Source organism: Camelus ferus, chromosome 22 (assembly GCF_009834535.1).
Source record: "Camelus ferus isolate YT-003-E chromosome 22, BCGSAC_Cfer_1.0, whole genome shotgun sequence".
NCBI lineage: Eukaryota > Metazoa > Chordata > Mammalia > Artiodactyla > Camelidae > Camelus > Camelus ferus.
In genome coordinates, this window is record NC_045717.1 from 18709622 (window position 1) to 18730371 (window position 20750).

At 48.8% G+C, this 20750-nt stretch overlaps 1 long non-coding RNA gene across 1 annotated transcript in view; it reads left to right on the forward strand.

Annotated features, from left to right (window-relative positions):
- The first annotated feature begins 1097 nt into the window (after nucleotides 1–1097).
- Nucleotides 1098–20750, forward strand: part of LOC106728905 — a 29066-nt gene continuing 9413 nt past the window's right edge. The window contains exons 1-2 of the long non-coding RNA XR_001365189.2: nucleotides 1098–1185; nucleotides 11698–11756. This is a non-coding gene — a long non-coding RNA (uncharacterized LOC106728905). The remainder of the gene's footprint in view (nucleotides 1186–11697; nucleotides 11757–20750) is intronic.

The window sequence follows — 20750 nt, forward strand, 5'->3', positions numbered from 1 at the left end:
ACCAGGGAGGTGGAAGGAGACGGAAGCCCGGGGCTGTGGGACTCTTTCCACCCGCAGATTCTTCCCCGCCCTCTGCTGACAGATGAGGAAAGGGGAACGGGACCCTGAAAACCCACCCTCCCTCCGCGGCCCCCCGTGGCTCCCTGCGGCTGACATTGGAGGCAACAGGGGGACCTCCAAAAGGTCTCTGGTGTCTTGTTGGCCCCCCACCCCGCTGCATCCCAGTGGGAAGGCTGTACCCGGAATCTGGAAGTAGAGTCTCACCCTCGGAATCACTGACAGTTGGGGCCAGACGGTCCCTTGCTCTGTAGGGTGTCGAGCAGCATCCCTGGCTCCCACCCATTAGGTGCCAGTAGCCCCCACACCTTGAGTTGTGACAACCGAATATGGCTCTGTGATTGCCAAATTGCTCCTGGGGGGAAGAATCGCCCCGTTGAGCACCTCTGGACCTGGGGGACAAGCAGGCCTGGATGGGTGCCAGAACTCTCCCCCAGTATCCCCAGAAAGCTCTGGTCCTTGCTTGGGGGAAGGGTTCTTTTTGCCACATCCTCCCCCAAAGCCCCTGGGGCCAGGAGAGTAAGTAGGGGAACAGAGGGGGAGTGGGACCCGGCTTGGCAGGGGCTGCAGGACCAGGACTGCAAAAAAAAAGGGGGTGGGGGCTCCCGCTCAGATGCCCTAAGCAGCGCTGGCGCTGAAGGAAATGATTTCCACCTGCCTTCTCAGCAGCGCTGCCCCAAGGCTGCAGATTAAGAATCAATTAAGAGCGGGAAGGAGGATTTGCCAGGCGGAGTCAGTGAGAGCTGGGGGCGCTGGGCCGCAAGATAGATGGGGGTGACTGGCAGGGGCGAGGGGGGTCCCTGAGACTGTGGTCGCGAGTGGTGGTAAAGCAGTACCTGTTTTATAGGCTGTTGTGAAGATTTCAGTGTGTACAGATCTTACAACAGTGCCTGGCAAACTGAAGATGGTAGGTAAGTGTTTGCTAAACAAAAATAAGACGAATGATGGGGCTCAGCAACGCCCCTCCCAGCTATATAGGGCTGCTGGCCTCTTCTGGAGCCACTGCAAGCGCCCCCCCACCCCAGACCACATCCCCTTTTCTGGGCCAGCACACTCACCTACTTCCTGCTTCCTCGATGGCGACCAGTGGCTCTCACCTGCCCCTTCTCTGGAGAATGCCTTGTGCTCGTGAGTGTCCCCTTCTCTGGAGATGTGGGGGTGGGGGTGTTAAGGGGGGCTGCTACTCCCCCCACGTGCAGCCCACAGCCAGGGGCTGTCTGATATGGGGGTGCTAAAGGCCAGCCCTCTTGCCTCTGGTTGAGACAACTGAATGATGCAATTCACATTGCAGAGCTCCCTGCCCACCAAGGGATCAGGCTGGAGCTGGACCCAGCTGAACCCACATCCTGCCTTAGCCCCTTCCTCTGTCACATCCTGCTTCTCTCTCTCTCTCTCTCTCTCCTGAGAATCCTCCCCCCACCCCAACTATAGGCATCCAAGTCCTCATTCAGGTTCTGCTTCTAGGCAGATGCTATGGACTGGACTGTATATATGTGTCCCTCCACCAAAGTCGTATGTTGAAGCCCTAACCTGCAATGGGGTGGTAATCAGAGGTGGGGCCTTTGGGAGGTGGTTAGGTTTAGATACGACCATGAGTGTGGGGCCCCTGCGATCAGATTAGTGTCCTTAGAAGAAAAAGAGACCAGAGTTCCCTTGCTGTCTCTCTCTTTTTCTTTCTGTCTCTGTTGCCCTCCACCTCCCTTTCCCCCTCTCCCACTCCCTTTCCCTCTGCCATGTGAGGACCCAGGGAGATGGCAGCCCTCTGCTAGCCAGGAAGAGAGCCTTCACCAGGAACTGAATCTGCCAGCACCTTGATCTTGGACTTCCCAGCCTCCAGAACTGTGAGAAATAAGTGTCTGTCATTTAAGCCACCCCATCTACAGTATTTTGTTATAGCAGCCTGAACTGACTAGGACAGCAGGGAACCTAGCCTCATAAGATGGTCACCTTCCTACGCAAAGCCAGCTATTCACACACCAGCTTGAATGCCAGCCCGAAACTGAACCCCACCCCTTACCGGCTCTGAGCTGACCTCCCAAGGCCCCCACTATTCCAACTCACAATTCCCCCCGCCCTCATCCTCTTTGAATTCTTGCTTGCCAAAATGATCCTTTTTGAGCCCTTTTTTTAATCTTTAAAAAAATTGTTACTGAGGTAATCGATTTACTGATTTCTAATTATTTATCTGATCAGTAATATGTTCACATGTTCAAAACGTTTAAATATACAAAGAGGAGTTCTTTGAAAGATCTCCTTTCTCACCCCAAGCCCCCGCTGGCCCACTTTGCAGCCCCCCACAGATGCTCACTGTTGTCAGAGGCACATGTCTTTTTCAGTAATGTCTTTATGCACATGAATATATTTTCTGATTTTTCTGTCCCCTCCTTTTTTTTTTTTCAAATAAGGTAGTAGACATTACATTCTGTTCTGCACAGATAAATCTTTTAAAAGAATAACTAGGATCATGGGGCTGCCCTGCTCAAAATTCTCCTAAGCCTTGATCTGGGCATGTTTGGCAGGACAGTCCTTCATGATCTGTGACGGGTTGTTACAGTGTGGGGTGTTATGTGCCCCTGCCCCTACATCCAAATGCCGTAAGCAACCCAGGTATTGTGACCACAATAATTTAGCTAACATCCATCACCACACAAGTTAAAAAGTGTGTGTGCGTGTGAGGGGGAACTTTTAAGATCTACTCTCTTAGCAACTTTCAAGTATACAATATGTTATTGTTGACTCTGGTCACTGTGCTGGAGATTCCACCCCCAGGAATTATTTATCTTATAACTAGTAGTTTGTACATTTTGACTACCTTCATCCAGGGGCGAAATGGGAGTGAGGGGACATATTTTAAAATCACCACAAGACTTACAGACATAGAGAACAAATTTATGGTTACTGGAGGGGAAGGGGGGGGAGGGAAAAATTGGGCGTTCAAGATTTGCAGATACTAACTACTATATATAAAATAGATCAACAAGTTTCTACTGTACAGCACAGGGAACTATATTCAATGTCTTGTAGTAACCTATAATGAAAAAGAATGTGAAAACGAATCTATGTGTGTATATGTTTGAATGAAACACTATACTGTGCACCAGAAATTGACGCAACACTGTAAACTGACTAGACGTCAACAAAACATGCAAATAAACCCCCCCACACACCCTGTGGTATTTTTATTCTCTTCTCATATAGTCACCTAATATGTATGTATTTCCTTATTTGTGGGCTCTCTCGTCTACAGCTACAGTATAAGTTCCCCCAAAGCAGAAACTGTCCTCTTTGTTCCCCAGCACAGAACACCTGCTTAAGAACTAGGTTTTTGCTTGGGTTTCTCAGAAGCAGAGCCTGAGATAATGGTTCAAAGGCAAGTAGTTTGTCTAGGAGGTGACCCCAGGAAATGCCAGTGGGGGAGCAGGAGAGGGAAACAGCTGGCGATGGGTGTGTCATCCAATCAGTGATCACTGCGCACACGACCGAAGCTCAGTCGTGCCAGGGACCCTCTGGGAGGCAGTGGAGGTGAAGAAGGTGGCCCATTTTTCCGCCAACTCTCTCATCAGGTTGCGGGGCGCTCCTGGGGGAGGGAGATCACTCCCTGGCGCTCCCAGCCCGCCATCCTCAGGGCAGAGAAGCCTTCCAAAGCTTTGGAGAAAGCCCTCCGGCCAAGAGCTGCTGCTGACTGCAGCAGCTGGACGGCAGCAGGAGCCTGTTGAAATGGTAAGGCCGGAGGGATATGAATGGGGCATCAATAGCTTCTGCTCCAAACTATTAGTTGAATAATTGAATAGAAATTTTTCAATCGTTTCCCGTAGCCTAAAGGACAAAACCCACACTTCTGAGCTGGCACATAAAACCACTGTGACCCAGCTTCACGTCCCGATGCTGCACCAGGGATGACAAACTCAAATATCTACAGAAGCCGCTAGGCAGGAAAGACAAAGGGCAAAGCCAGTCAAGGGTGTAGTCGCCCTGTACTTTAAAATTTTTCCCTTTTCATTTATTTATTTAATTGAAGTATAGTCAATGTACAATGTTGTGTGAGTTTCTGGTGTACATCAAAGTGATCCCGTTAAACATACATATACATGTCCTTTTTGAGATTCGTTCCCATTATGCTTTATTATAGGCTATTGAATAGTGTCCCCCATGCTACACAGTAGGTCCTTGTTGTTTATCTATTTTATGTATAACAGTTTGTATCTGCTAATCCCAAACCCCTAATTTATCCCTCCCCACCTCCTTTCCCGTTCTGTAAAAACTTTCCCTTTTGAAATGGAGACGTGTGTAAGGCTAGATCTTGCTCTACTGTAAGGAAAGTAGCAAATGCTGTAAGACAGTAAGATGGGAGTGGGACCTCGGCCGCTGTGTTGGCAGACAAGGGGGAGTGGTGGGGACGATGGAGAACCAGAGAACACATTTCCATCATGTTTTGTGAGAACGCAGGCCCAGAGTTCCCCAGCTGTGCCGATTTTTGTAAAAAAAAGCCAGCAATCTGGATTTTTAATTTTTGTTTGTTTGTTTTTAATGAAGGGACTTGGGATTGAACCCAGGACCTCATGCACGCTCAGCATGAGCTCTACCGCTGAGCTATGACCACCCCCAGAAATCTGGATTTTTTATACCAAACCGAAACCATTAACTATTTAGATCTTGGCAGTCAGTCCAAATAGCTCTTAAAGCACCTCTTTGGGCTGGTTTGGACCAGTTCACAGCCTCTGCAATCCACTTGAGTTACAGTTCGAAGAACCTGACATACCCTTTAAAAACTCCAAGGCTTTACACAGGCTTTTCCCTCTGCCTGGCCTGCCCACCTAATCTTATGGAAAACTCCTATTCATCCTGCAAAACCCAGAAATTACCCAAAGCCAAACTCTCCTGGAACACCTACTAGATATTTTCTTCTTTTGTTGAGCAGATTGAATTGTCTCTTCCCCCCAGCAGTCTATGAACTTTGCCGAGGCCTTCTCTGTGAGTCTTGTTCAGCTCTTTGTCCTCAGGTTTCTATTCAGGGCTGGCATGACACAGCACAAATAGAGATGGTTGACAACATGCCCTGGCCACACCCATCATGTTATCTACAGCCAGTGGTGTCATGAGTGGTGTGTAAACTGACTCTTTTTTCTTAATTACTTTAATTCTGTTAATACCATACTCCTAATTTATCCCTTTGCACCCCCTTCCCCTTTGGTAACCATCAGTTTGTTTTCTATGTTAAACTGGCTCGTAATTAAAAATCAAAAATGCCCTGATATTGTAGCCTTTGCCAATTTCCATGATGTAAATACTCCTGCCATGGATGATTTCCAGCCAATGTGATGTCACTGAACATAGTGCTAGGAAGGGCTGAGTGCCCTAGGAGCCAGCTCCTGCACTGGCGACATCTGACCTTCCACCCCTACCTCTTGATTCAATGAGAAAATAGAAGCCCCTCCCCATCCTTTTTCCTCAAAGTGGCCATAGCCATCTTTGGTTTTTTAACTAAAAAAAAAATCCTTTTTTGGGGGGAGCATAACCAATATACTGCAAAGCACATGTATCATAAGCATACAGCTTGATAAATCTTAATGAAAGAAATACTCCTGTTTTACCAGCACCAGATCAAAAACAGGACATTCCCAGCCCTGAGAGATGCTACCCCATGTTCCCCTCCAGCCCCTGCGTCCTTGTCTAAGGATAACCATTATCTTGATTTTTTTAAAACATAGAGGTACTGGGGATTGAACCCCAGACCTTGTGCATGCTAAGCACATGCTCTCCCACTGAGCTATACCCTCCCCCCTTGTTATCCTGATTTCTGTCACCACAGAATAGTTTTGCCTGTTCTAAGAACTTCATACAAACGGAATCAGACAGTGTGTCTTCTTCTGTATTTTCTCCTTTTCTTCAATATTAAGTTTGTGTGATCCATCCATGTTGTTGCAGGTAGTGATGTTTACTCTTTTTCATGGCTCTGTAATATTCCATGATCTGACTACACCACAATCAATCCATCCATTCTACTAATATGGGCATTTGGCTGGTTTCCAGTTTGGAGCTATTTATCCAGGAACAGAATTGCTTGGTCATGAAGGAGGTGACTATTCAGCTTTAGTAGATGTAATCAAACAGTTTTCTGAAGTGGTTTTATCATATACCCTCCCACTGCCAGTGTGTGGGATTCTGGTGGCAGAGCCATCAACCAAAATGTAAATCAGACCAAAGGCCTTTATGACTGTGGCTTTTCAAATAAAGTCCAAACCAACATGACATTTGGCCTCTGCTGGCCTTTTCCATCCCTGATCTCTGCCACCTTCCCTTCCTCATGGCTCTCGGACCATTTTCCATGGATGTGCCACATGTTAGCCCATCTCAAGGCTTTCCACTCATTGTCACCCCCTTGAAGGCTACGCCCTCCCTCCTTCACCCTTAGCTCCCCTTACCTCAGCTCAAACTCGATGTCTTGAACAGGTCTGTCCTGACTTCCCTCCCAATCTAAATGAGCCCCCAGGGTTATTCTCCTAGCTCCCTGTTCTTTTTCTCTGAGGCACTTATCACAATTTATTAATGACAAATTTGTGTCACTTGGGTATTTATTTCATCAGTGTCTGGTTTATCAGTCACATTCTATATCTTAACCAGGGTTGCAGGTATATAGGTGTGTATTTATTAAATGATACCTTTTAAAATATGTTGAACACATTAGAGAGCCCTGAACCCCTGTTAATCTAAGCATTTTTCAAGTGTGGATTCCACTGAATTCAGATGAATTGATTTCACTTTTCAATTATTAGGGAGATGAATTAAGAGTGCAATGAATTCATTTCAATTTTCAAATATTAATTCATTTCATTGGATCCTCAAAATAGTCTTATGAGGTAGAGGTTATTATTATCCTCTTTTCTGCATGAGGATATAGAGGTCCAGAGACAACTATCTCCTCCCCAAACCCCAGAGCCTCAGAGTCCTCCCCTGCATCCTCCACATGTGATTGGCTGATTGGCTGATGCATGATGAGAAGGGGAGGGGAGAATCTGGCAAGGATACATTAGGGTCCTGTTCTGAAAGTAGAACAATCACTTCCTCTGTATCCCATTGGCCAGAACTCAGTCATATGACCCCACCCAGCCATAAGGGAAATGTAGTCTTCCTGGGTGTATAGGAAGAGGAAACAGGTTTGCTCAGACCATGACTCTGTATTTGCCATATCTCAAGAGAGCCTACTAAGTGCCAGGTATTTTATCCATGTTATCCTGTTCAGCACTCATCAATACATAAATAATGATAAATAAGCAAATACATAATAATAAATTATTTTAAAATAAAAACTTAAATAATTAAAATTTGAAATAAATGATAATAAATAATCACATAATTTGCATGCATGGAGAGAGGATATGGGGTGTGGAGTGGGGATGGCCTATCCCTCTCCTTGGGGCCAGTCGTCCTGGGTGGTAGAGCCCACTCCCAGATGGAGCAGATTCAGCCAGCAGGGTGAAATACTAGCCCCACTTCACCTAAGCAAGCGGCAATCTGAACATTCCACCCTCCCAACTGGTTCAGGGATGGACCTGTGACCCAAGATGGGTGAGTGAGAGTCAGCCCTTAGACTTTTGCTGCAATTGTTGAGAAAGAGATGTTTTCTATCTGCTAGGATGTGAGTTAGGAACGAGGAGGACTATCTGGCCACCATCTGTAGAGAGCTTGCCTGAGAGAGAGGCTACTATGAGAAAACTGAGTGAGAGGTGGGCAGAACTGGACACCTGGTGACACAATCTGAGTGCCTGGATCCAGCCATGCTTGAAGTTATACTACTGTTGTGCTTTTCAGTTGTATGAGCCAATGTCTTTTCCTTTCTAAATTTGTTATGGCAATTAAGAGTTCTCTTATGTACAAACAAAAAATGTTCTAGATGCTGCAAAGACCTGTCCTCTGACCTCACCCAACCAGAAGGGTGATAGCCTAGTGTTTATTCCAATAGAATGACCAGCCCCACTCCCAAACCAGGTCTCCCTGACTATCTGAAAGGGAAAAGAAAAAAAACCCACTTAAGGCAATATAACAATAGTCACCATCTAATTGAACAACACGTTCAGAGCCAGGGTAGCTCCTAGGTTGGTTATTCAGTCACCCAATGACATTATCAACTCAGGTTCTTTCTGCCTTCTTCACATCTCAGCTTTGTCCTGAGGCTGACTCTCCTCATGGTCCCAAGATAGCTTCCACATCTCCAGGCATCACATGCAGAAATAACAGATTCCAGTAGAAGAAAAGACTGTCTTCAATGTGTCTTTTTTCAATAGGAAAGAACCCTTTCCTGGTTACCCCTAACCTGAAATCTGTCACATGTGGTCTTGGTTTGGGGTCCTCCAGAAGTACGCTTGGAGGTAGGAATTTGAAAGCAAGAAATTTATCAGGGAAGTAACTCCAGGAAAAACTGATGGAGAGAAGGGAAGTGAGATCAAGGGAAGGCAACTAATGCAAAGTGTAAATGAGTAGTTCCTGCCAGCAATGAGGGCTCAATCCCACTGGGGTATGCTGCAGAGACTGTGTAGGACACACACCTCAGGAATGGCGCACCCAGGTGGAGAAGGAGCTGGGGAATGTATCCTCCTGTTCCCATCCATCATAAACTGAAGGCTGCTACTGGGCTACTTCTGACCTATGCTGCCTGTAGGTCAGGAGAAAGCTCCCAGGGGGAGAGTTGCAGGTAATTAAGAATGCTGTCAGCATACATATGCCCAGAGGGCAGCAAACTCTGTAAAGTCCAGATAGTAAAGATTTTCAGCTCTTCGGATTGGACCATCTCTGTTGCAACTATTCAACTCTGCTATTGTAGTGCAAAAGCGACCATAGACAATATGTAAATCATGAGCACAGCTCCATGCCAATAAAACTGCATTGGCTGAGTGGACTCAGTGCTGAGTGGACATAGGGTGCCCATGGCTTCAGATGCTTCAGATGCCCGACCAATCATCAGTAAGGAGAAGGGAGTGCCTGATGGATCTGGACCAATCGAGGGAAGCCCTCTGAAGCACATGACGACTCGAAATGGAAGTGGATTGGCCTCCCTGCACCTTCCTAGATTGTTGTGAGTCAGGGATGGGCAAGGCCAGAAAAATACACCAACTACCCACAGTGACAAGGCCCACAGAGCAGATACCCATCTCTGGAGTTTAGTTTGGCTTTGTTTCTCTACAGACTGTTGGTGGCTGGAGCAAGATCCTGAGACCCTCTCACTCTGACCCAGACACAGCCTGTCTGTCCCGCTCAGGTGGGACCGGCCAGAGAACTTGGAGGTTCCCCAGACAGAAAAGATGTGAGGCATTGGAGTGTGGTCTTCCATCTCATTTAGTTCAGGTCTGGGACTTCCCAGGTGGAGCATTCCAGACAAGTCCTTTTTTCTCTTAAAGCACATCTTCCAATACTCTGCAGTCATTAAGCAGAGTGAGGCAGGTCTGGATGTACCAATGTGGTGAGGGTGTCCAAAGTATATAATTAGCTGGAGAAAAAGCAAGTGTGGAGCAGGGCATCTGCAACAATCCCCATTTGTGAAAGGAAAAGAGAGGCTATTCATACAGAAGCTGGCGTGTGAATATAAAACGTCTGGGTGGGTACACTGGGCAGGTCTTAGCAGGGCTATATCAGGGTGAAGGGAGCAGCACAGAGGGAGATTCAACTCAACATGCTCCCCATTCAACAGGGCTCAAATGCCTTTTCCTTTTATCATGAGCGTGTATTGCTTTTCGGAGAAAAGGTAGTCTATTCATTTTCCCACTTATACTTTGTTGCTATAGGGCTGGGACAGAGGTTAAAGTGAGAATCCCATAGATCTTGGCTGGGTTACCCCAAAGCAGACCCTGAGACAGGGATTTAGGTGCAAGAAGTTTAATCTGCCAGGTGATTCCAAGGAACACAGGTGGGAGAGAGGTGGAGTGAGGCAGGGAAGAGAAGGCAGCCAGTACAGCGTGTGTGGCTGAGCAGGTTCCCAATGTGGGCAAACAGGCATGCAGTTCCACTGGGGACCTCTGGGAGGTGGAAGAGAACACATATTTCAGAGCCATCTCACCCATGGGGGAGAGAGCTGAGGTATTTATCCTCTAAAATTGTCTCTTGTTGATGACAGTCATTTCTGGAAATGGCAGCTCCCAGCATTTTCTGCCTGCAGGTCATATATGCTTGTGTAAAAGCCTCAGGCAGAGAAACCCAGGAGGGTTTGGGCCACAGGGACATAGAAAGAGCACCTACCACAATGGCGACACCATAATAGAAAATAAGTTCACAGCTGAGCAGGTGTGATGGTTCATTTTATGCATCAACTTGACTGGGCCATGGTGCCCAGATATTTGGTCAAACATTATTTGGGATGTTTTTGTGAAGGTGTCTTTGGATGTGATTAACATTTAAATCAGTGGACTTTGCAGAAAGCAGATGACCTTCCATAATGTGGAGGCCTTAAGAGAACAAAGATTGAGTTTCCTTGAGCGAGAAGGAATTCTGCCAGCAGACTGCCTTTGAACTTGAGCTGAAACTCTTCCCTGGGTCTCCAGCCTGCTGGTCTACCCTACAGAGTTTGGACTTGCCAGCCTCCACAATTGTGTGGACCAATTTCTTAGCAATCTCTCTCTGTCTCAATATATATGTTCCTGTTGGTTCTGTTCTCGGGAGAACCCTGACTAATACAGCAGAACTTTATAAATTGTCTCTCTAGTCTGCATCAACCCATTACCCCCACTTAATGGATGAGAAAACCGAGGCCCACAGAAGGGAATGATAACTCGGGACCTTTGGAGATCCAGGACACTTTCTATCCCTAGGGAGAGTTTGACAACACTCTTTAGCTTTTATTATATTTGTTTTACACTTTGTATTTGTGCCCACTCATAGTGGGTCCAGAGAGAAGTTTCCTTTCATGAGTGAATTAGTTTCAGCTTAAGACCAAGTAAAGTCAATTTTATAAATAAAATTTTAGAAGTGTGAAGAGGCATTCCTTCTTACTCTGGGAACAGCAGTCTTTGTTCTCTTAAGGCCATCAACTGATTAGATGAGGCCCACCCACATAACAGAGGGTCATTTGCTCTCCACAGAGTCCACTGATTTAAATGTTAACCTCATTCAAAAAACACCTCCCACTTGCCGAAAAGGTCAAGGCCTTCTTGGCTGATCCATCTGCAGTTGTGGCTGCTGCTCCTGCTGCCACCACTGCAGCCCCAGCCAAGGTTGAAGCAAAGAAAGAGTCAGAGGAGTCGGACAAGGATATGGGATTTGGTCTCTTTGACTAATCACCAAAAACAACCAACACAGCCAGCTTTCTTTGTGAAACAAGGAAATAAAGGCTTAATTCTCTTTTAAAAACAACAACAACAACAAAAACACCTTCATAGAAACATCCCAAATAATGTTTGATCAAACGTCTCCACCATGGCGCCTGGGCGACTTTGAACATATCTCCATTGGTCGTGCCGGCAAAGGCTGGAACTGCAGAGAATCAGCCCCTTTTTATTTCATTCTTGGTTTTTTGTTGTTTTTTTTTTTTTTTTTTTTTTTTGGAATGTGGGATACGGGCTTTGGTGGCGGGGTGAGGAGCTTCTCCTCCTTTCACTATTCATGTTAAGCAATAAACTGTTAGAATTTTTAAATGGCTTGTTGTGTTTTCACCAGGTGAATCCATCAGGCTGTGCCTGTCGTGTGCTTGACAAGACGATGTGCAGAAGATGGAGGTGAGTGGCTGAACTTTGGGGGACACTGGGGTTCTGACCTGGGCTGCTTTGCCCTCACACCCACTCCTCCTCTCCTTCCCCATCAGTTTCTGTCCGGCTGGAAGTGGCCTGTAAACACTCTACATTTAGGCCTCCAAAACTCCCCACCACTTCCTCTCTCCATGTGCTCTCTCTTCCTTTGTCACCTGCTGGCTGGACAGAGAGGGTCCCCTGGAAGGTTCTGAGGTGCTGGAAGGAGATGGTACTGCAGTTCACAGGGAGGCTGGGTTTGCAAGTGGAGCAGAGTCACCTGCCATGTGAGTGAGAAATAAGCCTGTGGTGCATTATGCTGTCAGGACTTGGGGACTGGTTGTCACAGCCACTGGAGTGGACTTATTCTGGCTAATGCAATATTTGAACTTGTTTAATCCTCAAAACAGCCCTCTAAGGTAAGATCCATTGTTATCCCTGATCTAGAGATGAGAAACAGAGGCACAGAGAGGGTCAGCCACACACCCCAGATCACACAGGAGATGAGAAAAATAAATTTTTAACCCAGCCCACTCTGACCCACCACAGTAACCTGCCAGAAGGTGAAACTCAGCACAAAGAAATTTCTCCTTCCTGATCCCTGAGGTCTCTCGCTCTACAGTGGATTTCCTGGGAGCCCTAGACCCCAGCCTCATCTTCCTGTTGTATCAGGCAGTGTGCACATGTGCCTTGACCTGCCGCTCTTCTTCTAAAAGGAACCCACCCTCATCTGATGTGGGAGGGGCTTGGTGCAGTGCTGGGCAAAGAATAAACTCTTAATAAATGTTTGAGATTATTAACATATCATTGATGGCGGTGGGACACTGGCCAAGAGGAAATGTAACTCAGTGGTTAAGCCAGAAGAGCTAATTCAAATCCCATCTCCCCCATTTATGAGCTGTGTGACCTTGAGTAAGTTACTTAACCTCTCTGTGCTTCAGATTACTTGTCCATGAAATGTAGATAACAATGCTATCTGTTTCATAGGGTTGTTGGAAGAATTAAGATATAAAATGCTCCAACACTGCCTGCCACTGATGTTTTAGGTTTTACTATTGTTCTAACACTTTCCCCTATTTGGTCTCATCTCCCAGGTCCCCAGGCATGGCAACAGCTGGTTCTGTGACCAAGGCCTCCCCAGACTGCCTGCTACAGGCTACAGGCGAGAGTCCCCTGCCTTCCTCCTTCCTTGGCGCCCAGGTGCCTCTGCCCCCAGCCTAGGTTCCAGTGCCATCTCCTCCTCTCTCGTTTGCCCCTCAGCCCCAGGGTGACCAGAACCCCTGCCTCATGGGACAGCTTTCCAGCACTTTCCCCTTTTTAAGAGATTGACTGCAATTTCTATAATAACATCACATTAGCAAGAAATTAATGTCCTCATTAAGACAGCAATTAGGCACATTAGCACAGCAATAAAAGAGAAGCTTATGAAATAATTGCTGGTTCCAAAATGCCTTTAATTTAGTATTTTATATTGCGCCATATTACTAATTTTTTTCCCTCGGCAGAAGATAATAAGAGAAACGTTTGAATTGTAGGGAGGTTTAAAATTAAAAAAAATTTAAAGGAAAGCAATGTTGATACCTATAGACAGATGATCTTTCTTCTCCCCAAAGCCCCCATCAATTCCTGAGCCCATCCATCAGATGACTCCAGGGATGGAGATGGGCGGAGGGCCAAGCTCTGTCCTGGGACTTTTGGCCAAGACTGGAGTCCAGAGGAGGCTGAAGTTGGGCAGTCTCTGATCCCAGAAGCAGGAGGAGTGGAGCCCTGTTCCTTTCCCCTAAATAATAAATACCTATTTGTTTTATTTTTTCCCAAATTTCAGGCTCCATCTCCTGAATTCAAATTCTTTTAGCAAATGTTTCCGTGGTATCTGGTGGCTCTGTCTCTGGCAATGTGAGATTTCCAGCCTGGTGGAGAAGACAGCTGTATAAATTGGGAAATGCACTGATAGACTGGGAATAGCACTATTATGCAACTGGTAGTGAAATCATGGCTCTGGGACATGATCATCTGTGGACGGGGAAATCATTAGGGGAGAGGCAAATGAGGAACGTATTCGTGGAGGGCTCTTTTGCCCCCATCTGAGGCCCTGGGTCGACCTTAGCATCCCTAAATGTGGCACAGCTGGACAGGAAGTGGCTTCTGGTGGGAGCAGCAGAAGGTATCCTGCACCGCCAAGTGTCCTTGCGTCAAATCTAGAATCTTCTCTAGCTGTCTTTGGTTGAGTTCCTCCAGAGGCTGTCCTTGAGACAAGGATTTGCAGGCAAGTAGTTTATTTGGGAGGTGTCCAGGAGGTGCGCAGGGAAGTGAGACAGGAGAGGGCAGGAGACAGTTTCAGGTAGGGGTAAGTCCTGTGAGTAACAACAGAAGTTAAAGGGGTTGGTGAGGGATCAGAGGGCAGCATACCTGTCTGAGCGAGGAAGGGCCTCTGGGAGCACTGACCATGTGAGTAGAGCCTGAAGGAGGCCAGAGAGGGACCCACAGGAAGATCTGGGATAAGAGGGTTCCAGGCAGGGGGAGCAGCAGGTGCAAAGGCCCAGAGGTGGAAACAAGCTTGGGAAGTGTGAGGATCAGCCAGGAGGCTGATGTGGCTAAATGAAAAGAGAGGCCCCAGGATTTGAATCTGGCTCTTTCATGAGGAGGGGCAAGTTGTGCCCAACGCACATGTGTACCAGTCAGACCCCCAGTCAGTTACCTATTGCCCATTATGCGGCATAACAAACAACCCCCAAATCCAGAGGTTTAGACAATCAGCATCAATTATGGCTCCACCGTCCATGGGTCAGCTGGACCGTTCTTCTGGTCTTGGCTGGGCTCATTCATGAGTCTGTGGTCAGCTGTGGGCGCGAGAGGCATACGTGGTTTACCCATGTCGGGCTCTTCCCATGTTTGGGGCTTGGTTGGTCTAGGATGCCTCAGCTGGGCTAATAGGTCTCTCCTCCATGTCCCTCATCCTCCAGCCGGCTAGCCCCAGCTTTGGATATGTGACAGAAGCAAGGTTTTCCAGACAGCAAGCAGAAACGGGCAGCATCTCTTAATACCCAGATTCAGAACTGCCTTAGTACTTCTGCTGCATTTGATTGGCCAAAGCAAGCCACAAGGCCAGCCAAGATTCAAGGGGATGTGGAAATAGGCTCCTCCTCCCAATGGGAGGAGCTACCCAATGAGGAAGCAAAGAACAAGGGTAGTAGGGGCGTAGAACTGGGTCCGTTTTGCAGTTAATCCACACCACCCCTCTTTCTTCTCTGGGAGTTTTTGATAATCACTCCCTGTCCCTCCCTGGTCATTCCAAGTCAGTCTACAGTCCTTGCCCCCAGGCTTGGCCCCTGTAGAAGTTCTTCCTGCCCAGGTTTAATCTCTAAGGTCCTGAAGGATCTGTAGCTTGTGTTGTTCAAAACCCATGCTCCTGACAAGGCTTCCCTTCCTCCTCCACTTTGGGGTATGACCGGAACTGGGATTTTTTTACTGACATAATTGGCTCTCCTAATAGTGAACTGAGAGTCGGTGTCAGCTACGGCAGGGCAGAAGTTAGTCCATAGGGTGCCCTGCAGCATGGCTTGAGCTCGCTCAGTGCCCTTTTGTGCAGTGTCCAACCTGCACAACCATACCAGCCAGCCCTGATTAGGGGATTGGAGAGGAAAGGGGGAGAGAAAAAGAAGGAGAAAGGAATTCCACTGGGAACCAGGGCACTTTTTAACTTTAGCCCTCTGATGAAATGAAGGGCCTTCCTCAAACTGATGAGGGACCCTGGGGAGCTGCAACCCAGCAACCTAAGAGGGAAACCCACCCAGACAGACAGCCTGGCTTCTGTGGACCAAGGATGGACCAGGCCCTGTTGCGGAGGGGAGGGGGACCAAGAGAAGGGCGAGTAGAGTAGGAAGGTCCCAGCTGAACCGACCCAGTCAGTTTCCCCATCCCTACCCCCATCCTTTATCCCGGGGAAATAAAGTGCAGCTGGGTTCTTGGTTGCCATGGCGACTGCCACAAAGAATTTGGGGGGGAACACCCTGGGGGCATGAAGAAGCAATTTGCTCTCAGCTTTGGGAAGCAGGGGGTTGGGGGGAGAACGCTAATGAGCATCTCCTGAGGAGGAAAAAGCAGAGAGAGAGCGCGAGCCCGACCAGGGTAGGGTCCAGGAGTCTGGAGCCTTCCGTAGCTCCCACCAGCCATCCGAAGGGAGAGGGGTCCAGGGCATCTCCGGCTCTGATGTGGAGGTTTCTAAATCTAAGCCCTCAATTCTGAGGCCCACCAGGGCAGCTGCGTGCTCCCCACCCTAAGCCTTCTACACCCCTCGTTGGCGGGAGAGGGGCTGGGCCTCCATATGGATTCCTTTTTTTTTTTTTTTTTTTCCAGTTTTATTTCCAATTCCTTGGGACAGGGCACTGGCTGGGAGACAGCACAGGAGGCCTGACATCCATCAGATTTTCCCAAACCCAGGCAGTGGCCCAAGCTCACTCCCCAGCCCCTCCCCTCCCATTAAGGCTGCGATGGAAAGGTCCAGACATCCTCAGGTGTGGGGAGGAGAGCGAATTTAACCCCCCCAGAGGGAAACTGCAGCCTAGTTCCCCTCCTTCTAGTTTCCCTAAACCTCCAAGAAAGCAGAGTGTGGTGGCAGCTGCGGGTTTTTTTTTTTTTTTTAATCTGTTAATAAAACGCAAGTGAATCAAATCCGCTCCGAGGGAAAGGGGCGGGGGGTGCGGCGAGGCATGGGCCATGGTGTTTGCAGAAGTTGGAAATTTAATAAGAAGGAAAAATAAAAATAGCCACTGTGCTGGAGAGACAGAGAGAGGGCTGGAAAAGGTAGGCGGGTGTGGGACTCCAGGTAGGTGGAGACACGTGCAGAGGGGAGATGGGGTGAGGGGCTGGGGAAGATGAGGGCCCCCAGAGTCTGGAGGGGCCTGGGCTGCATAGCTAGGGGGAAACAGGAAGGGAGAGTTTGGGGCACCACCCAGAGTGGCCCAGTTTTCTGGCAGATTTTCCACAGGGGTTATTGGGGCATGGAGATTGGGGAATGGCCATCTGAAAGCCTAGGTCAGGGGGTACAACTCCTGATTTCTTATAGTCCCTACCTCCTGACTGCTCAGGTGATGCACCACATAGGCAGGGTTGCCATGAACAGCTGTGTAGGTTGTTCACTGCACAAGGGTACAAGTCCTGGGATAGACTATGGATCATGGACCAGTGAGAAATGAAAGACTAGTGCCAAGGGGCATGATGCCATCAAATCTCCCCCAAAGCCAAAAGTCTTGCATTTATATCAGAGGTCCATGATCCACAGTCTATGCCAGGACCAGGACAATAGTCGCAACAGCATCTCCCTGTGCCTCAGTTTCTGCACTCGAAAAATGGGGATAACATTTTTTATTAAATGAGTGAATAGGGTGGCAGATAAGACAAGAAGTCTTATCTAATTTGCTCTTGTGACTTAATCCTCACAGGGAACCCCAATGACATCAAAAATGTTATCTCCATTTTTCAAGTGCAGAAACTGAGGCACAGAGAGATGAACTGTCTTGGCCAAGATGACAAGAGGCAGGATTGATTTGGATTTGATCTGGGTTTGAACTCAGGACGCCTGTGTGCAGATTCATGTGGGTGAGGTCTATGAGCCTCTTCCAAGGCCAGACCTCGATGGGGGTCCCCAGGCCTCCATTCCTGCCTTGGAGCTGCCTCTTTTCCGGGGGCTCAGGGAGGGGCCGAGCTCAGCGGAGGGTCCCCCGCTCAAGGGAGTCAGCGTTGGAGGGTGATTGATGGCTTAATATCTCACACTGCGACCCGGGCCCCTTCTCGCCCATGCCGTGGCAGGAGGGCCCCCAGTGAGAGGCAGAGACGGGATAATTCAGTTACCGAAAAGAGAACGAAAATTTCAGAGAGAAAGAGAGGCACAGATCAGGAAGCTGGGCTGGGCTCACATGAAAGGAGGAGGCAGGTCCCAATCCTGTTGGGGGCTGGGGTCTCCCAGCTCCTCTCCAGCCTCCATCTGACTTCCTGTCTTGAAACGGAGAGCTCAGATGCATTGAGTAAGGGGCCTCAGGGCAGGATCACAGACTCAGAGAAGGCAGCATATGGCCTCCACCTGAAAAGGCTTGATGGAGGCTGGGGAGACACGGGAGGGAGGCGCATGCTGGCGAAGCTGAAAGCTGGAGGCGGCTGGGGGTTCAGAAAGAAGCCTGAGGTCACCCTTGGCTTGATTCCTTTCTCTCTCTCTCTGTCCACTCTCATCCAAACCTTGGACTTCACTTCTTCCCACCTCCATGGCCAACACACCTGTATCTCAGGTTCTGGAGGTTAGAAGTTTGGTTCGGGTCTCAGTGGGCTAAGATCTAGGTGACAGCGACTTGGAGGCTCTAGGGAAGGTTCTGTTAACTGCTCATTCGGGTATTGGCACGATTCAGCTCCTTGCAGTTGTAGAAGTGAGGTCTCCCTTTTCTAGCTGGCTGTCCGAGCCAGCACTCATTGGCTGGTGGCCCCTCCCTCCATCGTCAAAGCCAACAAAGGGGAGTCCTTCTAACAGGGCGTCTCTCTCATTCCCTTTCTGCCTCCCTCTTCCACATTTAAGGGCTTGTGTGGTTAGATTGGACCCACACCATAATGAGGATAACTCTGTGTGAAGATCCTTAACTTAATTACATCCTCAAAGTCCCTTTTGCCAGGTGAGGTAACATATTCACAGGTCCCAGGGATTAGGACATCTTTGAGGGGGCATTATTCTGTCTACCAAGCTCCTCACTCAGAGCAAAATCCCAGGTCCTGACTGAAGCCATGAGGCCCTGTACACTCTGCCCTCATCACCTCTCTCCCCTTATCTCCCTCCACTTTCTCCCTCTTAATCCCTCTTTCCTGCCACATGGGCCTCCTTGTTCTCCAAACTTGCCAGGCACATTCCTGCCTCAGGGCCTTTGCACAGGCTGTTTTCTCTGCCTGTATCTTCCTGTCCCAGATATCCACATGCCTCCACCCTCGCCCCCTCCAGGTGTCCCCTCACATGTCCTCTCCCCAGGGAAGCCTTCCCTGACACACACAACCCCCCTCGCCCCAATTTACAACCACCACAGATTCCCATCACTGCTCTATTTTTCTCCATTGCACTCACCACCCAGGGATATGCTGAGGATGTTTACTTGTTATTTGTCTTGGCACCTGTCTGGCTCCCTCATTCCAGTATCAGCTCCATCTGGGAAGTTCCCTGCAGACTCCTCAACGCCCTCTACCCCCACTCCAGCCCCTGACACACAGCAGGTGCTTAATGAGAGTTCGTTGAGTGAATGAGGGTTGGCAGGCAGGGCCCCAGCTCAGAGAGGGACTCAGGGGCCCCGTGGAAGGCAGGAAGACAGGTCAAGAGGGGTCAGTATGAGGGAGGGCAGAGCAAAAATGAGCCCTTGAAAAATCCTAGAGGTCAAGAGAACTCTGTAATGAACATGAACCAGCACGGATCAGTCCTACTCGCGTTGTGAGATCCATCGCAACCCTAGTTTGGCTTACTTCTGCCCCTGTAATGTGCTTAGGTTGGGGGAGGTGGGGCGGAGCACCTCCCCCGCCTGCCACCACCAAATAAACTCCACCTCTCGGCTTCCCCCGCTCATCTCAGGTAACAGATGCTCCTGGGGTTGCCTTAGGTCACATGGCAGCTTGGGCAGGATTCAGAATGTTCAGACCCAAGCCCAGAGCGATGGAGTTTAGATTTAAATACTCTCCCCCATCCCCAGGGCCAGGTTCTGGGTCCCCAGAGTGGTGCTGGCTTCATCCTCACCTCTGCCCTTCCTCATCTTTCCCGTCACACTGTTAAAGAAAACCAGAGCCTGATGCACAAAGTGGTGAAGATACATTTTATTTTTTAAAACAACTCTCGCAGGAGAGGAAAAGAGACCTCGGTATAGAGGTGGGCTCAGTTCAGAGCACAGCCTGGGCGTGTGGGGATTGGCAGCCAAGGAGCAGGGTCGGGGGCAGTGGCTGGAAAATTACTAAGAGGAAACGTCAGAGGTAGCAGGGCTTCTGGCTCCAGTGACTTCGTTGGATTCTTGCGAAAGCTAGATTCTGCAAGGAAGGACCCTGGTCCTTTCTCAAAGCCTAGCTGAAAAGATCGCTCAGAGGAGCCCGAGTGAAGTTAGGTCAAGGAGACAATCTTTGTCAAGACCCAGGATCTGAGCTCAGGGAGGGGAGGGGAGTGGTGGTCCCCCAAAGGATATGCCCACGCCCTACCCTACCCTCATCCCCAGAACCTCCGACTATGAACTTATTTGGGGAAAAGGTCTTTGCAAATGTGATTAAGTTAATAATCTTGAGATCCTCCTGGATTATCTGGGCAGGCTTAAATTCTGTGACAAGCCTCCTTAGAAGAGACAGAAGAGAAGAAAGCAGACACAGAGGGAGACAGAGGCAGAGATTGGAGCGATCCAGTCACAACCAAGGAACGCCCGAGTCACTAGAAGCTGGAAGAGGCAAGGAAAGATTCTTCCCTAGAGTCTTCAGAGGGAGCACGTGCTGGCCAGACACCTTGACTTCACATTCTGGCCTCCAAAACTGTGAGAGAATACGTTCTTGTTGTTCATGGTCCTGGTTTCCTGGGGTCAGATGGTTCCTGTGAACTGCTTCTGCTGTCAAATGACACTGCCTTTCAGGGCCTAGCAGGTGTTCAGAGTGGAGCCTTTCTCTTGTATATACTTTGAAGGAACCCTCTGACCTGGCCCCTGGCACTCCCTTGAGACCTGCTTTCTGCTCAGTGTGACTCTCTCCCTCATGGAAACCAGTCATATACTGGAAACTGGAGTCCCAACACCTCCTCCAGGGAGCCCTCCTGGATGCACCCCATATTTGGATCCACCAGAGCAGTCACTTTTCTCCAGCCCTTCACAGGTCATGAAGTCCCCAAAGTCCAGGGGACCCGCAGTAGATTCTCCAGGCCATCCTGCTAGACGTCCTTCCTACCCTGGCTTGAGGTGAGGGAGGCACCCGGGCCTGTCCCCTTTCTCTTGAGGGGGAGAG